This window comes from Mandrillus leucophaeus, unplaced genomic scaffold (assembly GCF_000951045.1).
Source record: "Mandrillus leucophaeus isolate KB7577 unplaced genomic scaffold, Mleu.le_1.0 Scaffold718, whole genome shotgun sequence".
In the NCBI taxonomy this organism is placed as follows: domain Eukaryota; kingdom Metazoa; phylum Chordata; class Mammalia; order Primates; family Cercopithecidae; genus Mandrillus; species Mandrillus leucophaeus.
This window is the reverse complement of record NW_012107786.1, coordinates 22,454-31,642: the sequence shown is the minus strand read 5'-3', so window position 1 is coordinate 31,642 and position 9,189 is coordinate 22,454.

Here is a 9,189-nt window from a genome sequence, read left to right as displayed (position 1 = left end):
ACAACTTTTGCTTTTATAGCCCTCGGCCGCGTCACCGGGGTCACTGTTCAACGGGACGATTCCTCCACGGCCACACCGGAAAAAAAGTCCCTCCCCGACCCGGCCCGGCCCGGGGAGACGACCCGGGCGGTGCATGGTCTCCCAGGCGCCCCCGACGCAAGGACCCCAGTTTATCCCCGCTTCTCCTTAGCAGTGCTTTTTGGGATCGCGGACAGCGCTCAAGGTGACATTTGGAAGGCGGATGCCATGACGAAGACGACTTTCTTCCTGGGTGTTGGGGTCTGGCGGGACGCGCTTCCCAGAGAGAGGGGCTCGGGAGAGGCGGGCGGGGGCGCCCTCCTAAGTGGGCGACGGGAGCCGCCGGGGTCGCCTCAGGTCACCACGCCCCGACGAGGCCCGAAAGAAGGGCCGGCAGGACGTCTGGAAAATTCCAGGCGGCGGCGGAGGGATCTCTGCAGAGGGCGCGTCCTGCCGGGAGGCGCGCGTGACTCTCGGGCGGCGGCTCCGAGTCTGGCTCGGCCGGTGACGTCAGCGTCCGGGCGCGGGGTGGGGGCGGGGCGGCCCAGCAGCCCAGCAGCCCAGCAGCCCAGCAGCCCAGCGGGGCGCTGCGAGGGGACGTGTAACGCCCCGCACCCCAACAGGCGGTTTCTGTGGTCTGGAAACCCTGCTGCGGGCTGATGGCGTCCAGGATCCAGTGGGTGACAACATGGAATCCCGTGGAGCTGCGCGGGCGCTTCGGGGACAGGCGTCGTGGTTGTGACTGTTCCCAGGGGCCTGGCGAGGGGACGTGTTTCCTAAGAACGCGCATCCCTGACGGGGTAGAACATTCAAGAAGTGTGTTCAGGATGGATTCAGTGGGAAAAGGCCGTTGCAAAATAATGTAAAACGAAGATTTTGTGCGGAAAGCAGTATCTGTCATAGCCGAGGGACCGGCTGTCGCCTCATTTTACATTTGGGTGGGGATGGGGAGAAAGGTTATTTGTTTATTTATCTGCGGCATTTGCAAGCAGGCACCCCCAGCCTGGCTCTTCTGGAAGCAAACCTGGTGAACTCTTGAGCCCTCCACCAAGGCGGGCAGGACCCGAAAGTCTGAAGAGGACTTTGGACCGTGTAGCGGGCGCCTCCCTTGCTAGGGGGTGCAGGGTGATGAGGAAGCCCTGGCCCCTGAGGTAGAGGTAGAAAAAGAACCCCGGTCCAAGTAACCAGAACGGAAAATGGGATCTGACAGGAACTCCTTGCCAGGAACCTCTCCCTGGTTAACACCCACACCCCATACAAAACAACCCCCTAAAAACAGGCTCCCTTGGCAACCGGGAGGAAGCTGATGACATTTCGCCTGCGTCTGTGAGGTGGCATCAGCAGGCAGGGCTGGGCCCGACATGCACCCCTCCCTGTGCTTCTCGGAAAACTGGTGACTGTGTGTCATCTGACCTTCAGCACAGAAGGTGGTGATGTGGCAAGCCCAGGCTTGCTCCCTGGCGGCTGCTTAGCCCTGTTTCTCTGCCGGGGGAAGATTCCGGCAGTGCGGCCTCCTCCAGGATCTGCCCCATCGGTCTCCTCCTGAGTATATCTCCCAGGGTGGGTTGGGGTGGGGTGATTTGGCCTGAAAGAACCGTGTGGAAAGAGGGAATTGTCTGTCAGAATGTTCTAGAAAGCTGGGCAGCTTATGAAACCTATGGAGTGACTCCCCTGCTGCTTCACAGTACTGGGCGGTGGAGTCAGCCAGGCCTTTCTTTTATCTCTCCAGGCACCTGAGAGGTGGGTCATCCCCACTGTAGTGCTGTTTCCGGGCCCTAGTTGATGTCTTAACTTGCTTTTCTCTATCTCAGGTCTCAAAATCTCTCTAATTCACACACATCATTCCCAAATCCCAGAAACAAACTATGGTAGATTTTATTTTTCAAAAAAGAGTGGGATCCAATTGCTTTTGAAGGCCAAGGTGGGAGGATTGCCTAGAGGCCAGGAGTTTGAAACCAGCCTGGGAAACACAGCAAGACCCTGTCTGGACAAAAAAAAAAAAAAAAAAAAAAAAAAAAAAAGGCCAGGTGCACATGACTGCCTGTAGTCACAGCTATTGGGGAGACTGAGGCAGCAGGATCTCTTGAGCCTAGGAGTTTGAGGCTACAGTGAGCTAGGATTGTGCCACTGCACTCCAGGCTGGCCAATACAGTGAGACCCTTTCTGATATTTGTATATATGTATGTATTTTCTTTCTTAAGTAGGGAGAATTATTGACATACAAAGCATAGGATTCTGTAAAGCATGGGCTTCCCTGTCACAAAGGGAACCAAGGCTCTTTTGTGCCCTTGTGTCTGGAGCTGCCTCTGCCACCCTGGGTTTTTGAGGATAAAAGGGCACTGTTTCAGAGGGTCCTTATGTAGAAGCTTTGCTGGCCTCCAATTTCCACACAGTTCATTTTTCTCAGGAAAGGAACGTATTTAAGGAGAGATGAGCTGAGGGTAGACAACCACATGGGTATCTCTGTCCTGCCTTAAGGGGCCAAAGCTGTGCCCACAGTAAGAAGGGTACACATTGGACCTGGGTTCTGCTCTCTTCTTCTTCAAATAAGTCTAAAAATACCTCTGCCCTGCTGGAGGGCGAGAGCAGGGAGGCTGGTGTCAGCAGATTCCTCTAGATCAAAACAAGTTGTTCCAGAAAACAGCAGCAAACAGAGGCCCTTGGATTCCGGGGTGGGGCTGGGTGGTGAAGGCCCCACCCTGCCCGGGTGGGTGGCCACCGCCTGCTGCTTCCCAGACAGGCAGAGGAACAGAAGGGGGGGCTGCTTTGGCAACATCTGGATTCCAGGGTCAGCGCCCTGTCTCCAAGGCCTTTCTTTCTTTTCTTTTTTTTGATGGAGTCTTACTCTGTTGCCCAGGTTAGAGTGCAATGGTGTGATCTCGGCTCACTGCACCCTCCACCTCCTGGGTTCAAGCGATTTTCCTGTCTCAGCCTCCCGAGTAGCTGGGATTACAGGCTTACACCACCACGCTGGCTAATTTTCTTTTTTGTATTTCTAGTAGAGACAAGGTTTCACCATGTTGGCCAGGTTGATCTCAAACTCCTGGCCTCAAGTGATCTACCTGCCTCGACCTCCGAAAGTGCTGGTATTACATGGGTAGCCACAGCGCCTGGCTCTGTCTCCAAGCCCTTTCTTGCGTCTATTGCCAGTCAGGATCACTGGTCTCCTGGGTGCCTGGCCCCCACATCTTGTTGTGAAGCCAAGTCAGCTCTGTGGTTTCCAAACATATAGACAGACCAGTCCCAGGAAGTACCTGGGTTTTCCCATAGGAGCCCCTGGAAAAGGGGAGCAGGAGCTGGGTAAGAAAGGGTGGTGCTTCGGGCTTATACCAAGGGCAGAACAATGACAGTGTTGCTACTACTGCTTGAGAATGTGCAGGGCCCCAGCCCTCCATTCTCCATGGGCCCAGTTCTGGAGCTGTGGCCTCCAGGGCCATTCTGGGCTCCCTGCTCACCAGAGATCTGAGGCCTAGGCCCTTTCTGAGCACTGAGGCCCCTCAGCTCAGGGCCTGGGTCTGGAAACTGCAGTGTCACTGTGTGCTGGCGGGGAGCCCGTCTTTCATGCCTTGTAGCCAAGGCAGGAAACATAAGCTGGGTCCCACCCCTAACTCTAACCGGCCTCTTCCTGTGAGGCTCTGGCCTGCTCTGCCCCCATCTCTCATGTGACCAGGGCAGGCCACCGCACCCAGCCTTGCTTCCTCCATTTTGAGGCTCCTCTCGGCCTTAACATCTCTTGATTCTGACAATGTAGTTTTTCCTGGAACACTCTTCACCCAGTTGCTGCCTAGTCCACCCCCACTGCTCCTTCAGGCTCTGCCCCAAGGTCACCACCCAGCCAGCCTCCTGACCACGGCTGTAAAGCACCCCCCGAACTTGATCTCCTCGAGGGAAGGATTTCAGTCTGTTTTGCCTGGAATCGCTGTCCCCTGGCACGGGACTCTGCACTTTATGTTTTGTAAAGGTCACTGAGCACGGTGAGGCTCTGGGTAAATATTTGTGGGCTGACTGAGGAAGGGAGTTCCCAGGTCAGCTGTGGCCCCACAAATGTGATGACAGGCCCAGCTCTGTGGGTTCCTAGGTCAGGAGGCAGGAGAGGGAAGGGCAACAGCTGCTCTCTGTGGACTGGGACTGCCTGGGGTGGTCAAAGAGAACTGGGGTGCACTCTCAGCCACACGTTGGCAGAGGCAGAGGCATTTGAGGGAGAGGGGACTCCCACGGCCTTGTGGTTTACAAAGCCGAGGTGAGGTGAGCATGTCCCGGAGCTGCTGCACCCACAGGAGCCACTGTGCCAGCCCCAGCCCCACGGGCCCTTCCTCCTTCCCAATTGTCCTGGGCCCTCCTTCAGCACCTCCCATACCCCCCACACATATTGAGCCCTCCAGCTATTTTTAACACTTTGACCTAATGTGGGCTGGTCCACCACGTGTGCTGGAAAGCAGGCTGCCCGCCAGGAAGGCGAGGCAGGGGAGGGCCCCTCACGAGGGAGCTTCTCTCTCTTGCATTTGACCCCTGTCTCCTCCGGCTGTGTGGGGTCTGTGTGTGCCGTTTCCTCACTACTGCCGAGGCAGATCTAAGGGGGGCTTCCTCTGCGCAGGGCCAAGCCCCAGGCCTCAGGCTGTGCTTTACAGGAAAGAACTTTGCGGTGTCAGCCCCTGCATCTGGATCTCCTGGGACTACCCCCTGTTCCCTGCCATGCTAGAGTTCCTGGGCGCCTGCCCCTTACCCCAGGCCCTGGTCCCCCGTCCTCCTGAGCACGCACTCACTCCTTGGAGCCTTGTCTGAGCTGGCACCCCAGAACACCCTGCCCTCCTTGCCTCCTCCTGCCTCTTCAGTAGCTCACTGTCACCTCTGTCTCCTGTAGCCCCATCCTAATGGTCACAGTGCTCACCAGACCTTCCTGTTCCCATCCTGCCATGCTGAGCGCCTGTGTCCTCACTCCTGTTCCCGCAGAGGGAAGGCCTGTGGAATGCGTGTTTGGGCCCCATAGCCCTGCCTCCCCGGGCTGCCCTGCACCTCCAGCGGCCCCTAGACCTCCTCCAACCCTCCCCACCCCCCCTTGGCCAAATAAGCAAGCCCAGCTTTCCTAGGCCAACCTTTCCAGCCTCCTCCCCAAGCCCACCCACTGGGAATCCTGGCGCCAGCTCCTCTGAGCAGGGAGCCCGGGTGCTGACATCCCACCACTTCCACCCCAGGTCTGCAAAGCTCTCTCTCTTCTCCAGGACCGCCAGCAGCCCTGCCAGAGCCTACCACTTTCTCTTGGGTCCCTGCTGACGGGAATGGCGCACTGTGCTTGTCCCGGTGGCCCCATCACAGCACCGGTGGTGACTGTCCTTGAATCTCTGAAGGAGGCTTTTCTGCCCCAACCCACCTTGGTCTGATTGAGTGCCCTCTGTGAGCAAGTTGCCCGTGGTGCCAGCGCTTCCGCGGGGGAGTAGAACCCCCCTGCCCGCGAGGCTGCTGACCTTGACGATGCTGTATGGGAAGCCTGGCTGGGAGAACCTGTCAGGGTCACTTCCACCCCCACAACAAAGTGCCAAGGTCAGATGGGCACCGGACAAATAAGTCCTTGGGAAGAGCTGGGACTGTTATTTTTCTCTCTTTTTCAAATTATGCCAAATAGTTAAAAATAGCAGGAGGACTTAGTGTGTGAGGCGGGGACAGGAGGTGCTGGAAGAGGACCCAGGGCAGCTGGGAAGGAGGAAGGGCCCAGGGGCAGAGGCCGGACAGTCAGCTGCCTCAGGAGGGAGGCGACTAGTGCCAGGTTGTGCTCACCCCATCTCTTAGATGTCTGCAAATAGCCCCAGTTTAAATATTTTTACTAAGTTGTCATTTCACAGAAAAACACACGTCTAAAGCAGAATCCGTTTCCAGGACATGGATGCTAATCTTTGGAAAACTCAGGACCCATCACGAAGTTGAGGAATGCCCTCCCTTACCACCAGGGAAACAAACCCCTTACCCTGTGTTCTTGAAAGTTGGGGACCCCCATCATGGGCCCAGTGGTAGGAAGAAGGTCAGGGCAGTCAGGAGCCAGGACTCCCACTCTGAGAGGGGGTGAGCACGCAGCGCCAGACCCAAGGCCCCCCACATTCTGCCGTAGGGCACGACCCTGGTTCCAGGTTGCCTGGGCGGGCGGTACTGTTCACTGTCCCTGCAGCTGGTGGGGAGGAAAGAGTGGGCTCAGCTGCCCCCTGCTGGCCACAGCCGAACCAGCAACCTGCAGATGGACGCAGGCTCCGCCCCACCCACACTGTCCGCCCAATACGGGCGAGGGGCACTGGACTTGCTGCTTAAAACTGAAGTCCTCAGACCCAGGCCCAGCCCTGCACCCCTGTTCTGGGTGAAGTTGGGTAGTCTGCCTACTTTTTTTGAAATGTGGGGTGGATTTGGACAGGGAGAAAATGCCAGGTAGCTCTAAAGTCCTCTGCGCCAGGGAGAAGAATGAGCGATGAGAATCTGTCCCGAGGCCTGCGCCTCCTTTGGTCAGGACTGTCAGTGTCCCTTAGGCTCAAAGTCACAGGCTTTGGTTGACTGACCCTGCTCCATCCCATGCCCTCTCACTTTGCACCACTTACCTGTATCCTACTGAGTCGGTCAGGCCCCCTCCTCTAGGAAGCCTTCTTTGATCACTGCTCCCCCACCAGTCTATTGTCTGTTCGTCTTTGTCTTGTGTTGGGTGGTGGCCCGCACATCTGTTGGGGCATCATGTGTGTGCAAAGTGACCCATTTTCCTGGTCTTTATGTTCTTATCCCCGGTGTCATCTGAAAAGCTGCCTGGACTCTGAGCTGATGTCTCCATGGGTAACTCAGTTGCTAATCCTACAACTCTGTGTGCAGGGAGCAGTTGGAATTCCTGCTCCCTGACAAGTGTCAGAGGCCCCTGGCACATCCTCCCCAGCCCTCTCCTTTCCAGCTTTATCTGTGCCCCTTGCACCTTTGTTTTCTCAGACTGAGCATGACAGCGTCCTGGGTCGCCTTGGTTGCTGTGGCTTTTCTGAGTCCCAGCAGCACCTCTGGCCTCCCGTGGGTCTCTCCATGCACTACCACTTGGCTGGGGGCTGGCCACATGAAGCCTCAGCTGTGGGTCTGCGCAGGCTTCTTGCTGGGCTTGGGTTGTAGCTGGAGCCTCCTGTGTCCAGCTAGCCCTGGGTTGGGAAGCCCCCAGGAATGCCCCAGCTGCTGCGGTAAGTGGATAATGACCTGGAAACCGCAGCCTCAGAGGGGACAGTAGGATCACATGTGTTGACTGTTCTGGTCACCTCTGCCACCTGCATTCTGAAGAGCTAGGGATCGTCTGGGCACTGGGGACTGTGAAGATCTTGTCCCACTGCACTGTCCTCAGGGGCAGTCTGGGCAGAGCCTCTTCAGGTCTTCCAGCCTCTGGATCCAGGTGCTGGCTGAGCCAGGCTGTGTGTGCCAGGCTGGCGGGGTGGGGAGTCACTCCTGCTGCTCCGTGCAACCCAAGTGTAGCTAGGATTTTAAAAATAACAGCCTTTGCTGTGTTAAAGAGCCCCAAAGAAGTCCAAGACAGTAATCTGTAGGATGGTAGTAAGGGTTAACTGTGTTCCCCCAAAAGGATATGTTCAAGTCCTAACCCTCAGTGCATCAGAATGTGACATGATGTGGGACTAGGATCATTGCAGGTGTTATTAGTTAAGATGAGGTCGTGGTGGAGTAGGGTGGGCCCGTAGTCTAATCTGACTGGTGTGCTTGTAAGAACACAGCCATGTGAAGACACAGACACTAAGGAAGATGCCAGGCGACCACATAGGCAGAGACTGGCTGTGCAGCCGCAAGCCAATGAATGCCTGAGTGGCCGGCAAGGCACCAGAAGCTAGGAGCAGAAACGGAAGGACTGCCAGGGTTGCAGAGGGAGCACAGCCCTGCTGAAACCTGGATTTTGGGCTTGTAGCCCCCAGAACTGTGAGACAATCTGTTTACTTTTTTTTTTTTTTTTTTTTTGAGACAGAGTTTTGCTCTGTCACCCAGTGCAATGGCGCTATCTCGGCTCACTGCAACCTCCACCTCCCAGGTTCAAGCGATTCTCCTGCCTCAGCCTCCTGAGTAGCTGAGATTACAAGCATGCTCCACCGTGCCCGGCTAATATTGTATTTTTAGTAGAGACGGGGTTTCACCATGTTGTCCAGACTGGTCTCGAACTCCTGACTTCAGATGATCTACCCGCCTCGGCCTCCCAAAGTGCTGGGATTACAGGGGTGGGCCATCGTGCTGGGCAAGTTTTCATTGTTTAAAGCCACCCAGTTTGTGGTACTTCATTATGGCAGCCCTGGGACACTAAGACAGGTAGGAACCAAATGACTTTCGGTCACAGTGAGTCTTAAGGATGAGTGAGTGAATGAGCCAGACACGATCACTCACAAATGCAGCCATCACAGGCTGCAAATGCTTTCACATCTGTCACCCATAACCCCCTGAAGCACAGGTGACTGCTCCACTACGCAGATGAAGAACCCAGGGCTCAGAGAGCTGACTTTTGGCCTCACAATGGCAGGACCACCTCCCCAGACTCTGGAAGTCCAGGTGCCTGCCTCTCCTTTGCAGATGTGCACAAAACACCGTGCCCTTGTGGGTGGGAACAAACCACTACTCTTGAGCCCAGTACCACCCAGGCACGGCAGGCATCATATCTATCTCTTTTATAACCTGAGAAAGTAGGTATAGGCCGGGTATGGTGGTTCACGCCTCTAATCTTAACATTTTGGGAGACCGAGAAGGGTGGATCACCTCAGCTTAGGCGTTCAAGACCAGCCTGGCAACATGGCAAGACACCGTCAATACAAAAAATACAAAAATTAGCTGGGTGTGGTAGTTTGTGCCTGTAGTCCCAGCTACTTGGGAGGCTGAGCTGGAAGGATCTTTTGAGCCCAGGAGGCAGAGGTTGTAGTGAGCTGTGACCCCGACACTGCGCTCCAGCCTGGGCGACAGAGCGAGACCCTCTGTCTCTCTCTCTCTAAATAAATACTCTTAAAAAACAGTGATTAACAGAGCATTCTTACTCTGGGCCTGTAGAGTAAGAATAGTCAGTTTCAGCATGGGACAGCAGTCCAGCCAGATAGGCTAGGGGGAGTGGGGCAGGGGACATGGGGTGTTGGGATGCCTAGGTGGGGAGGGGGTTGGAGAATGCGTTTTTTTTTTTGTTTTTTTTTTTTT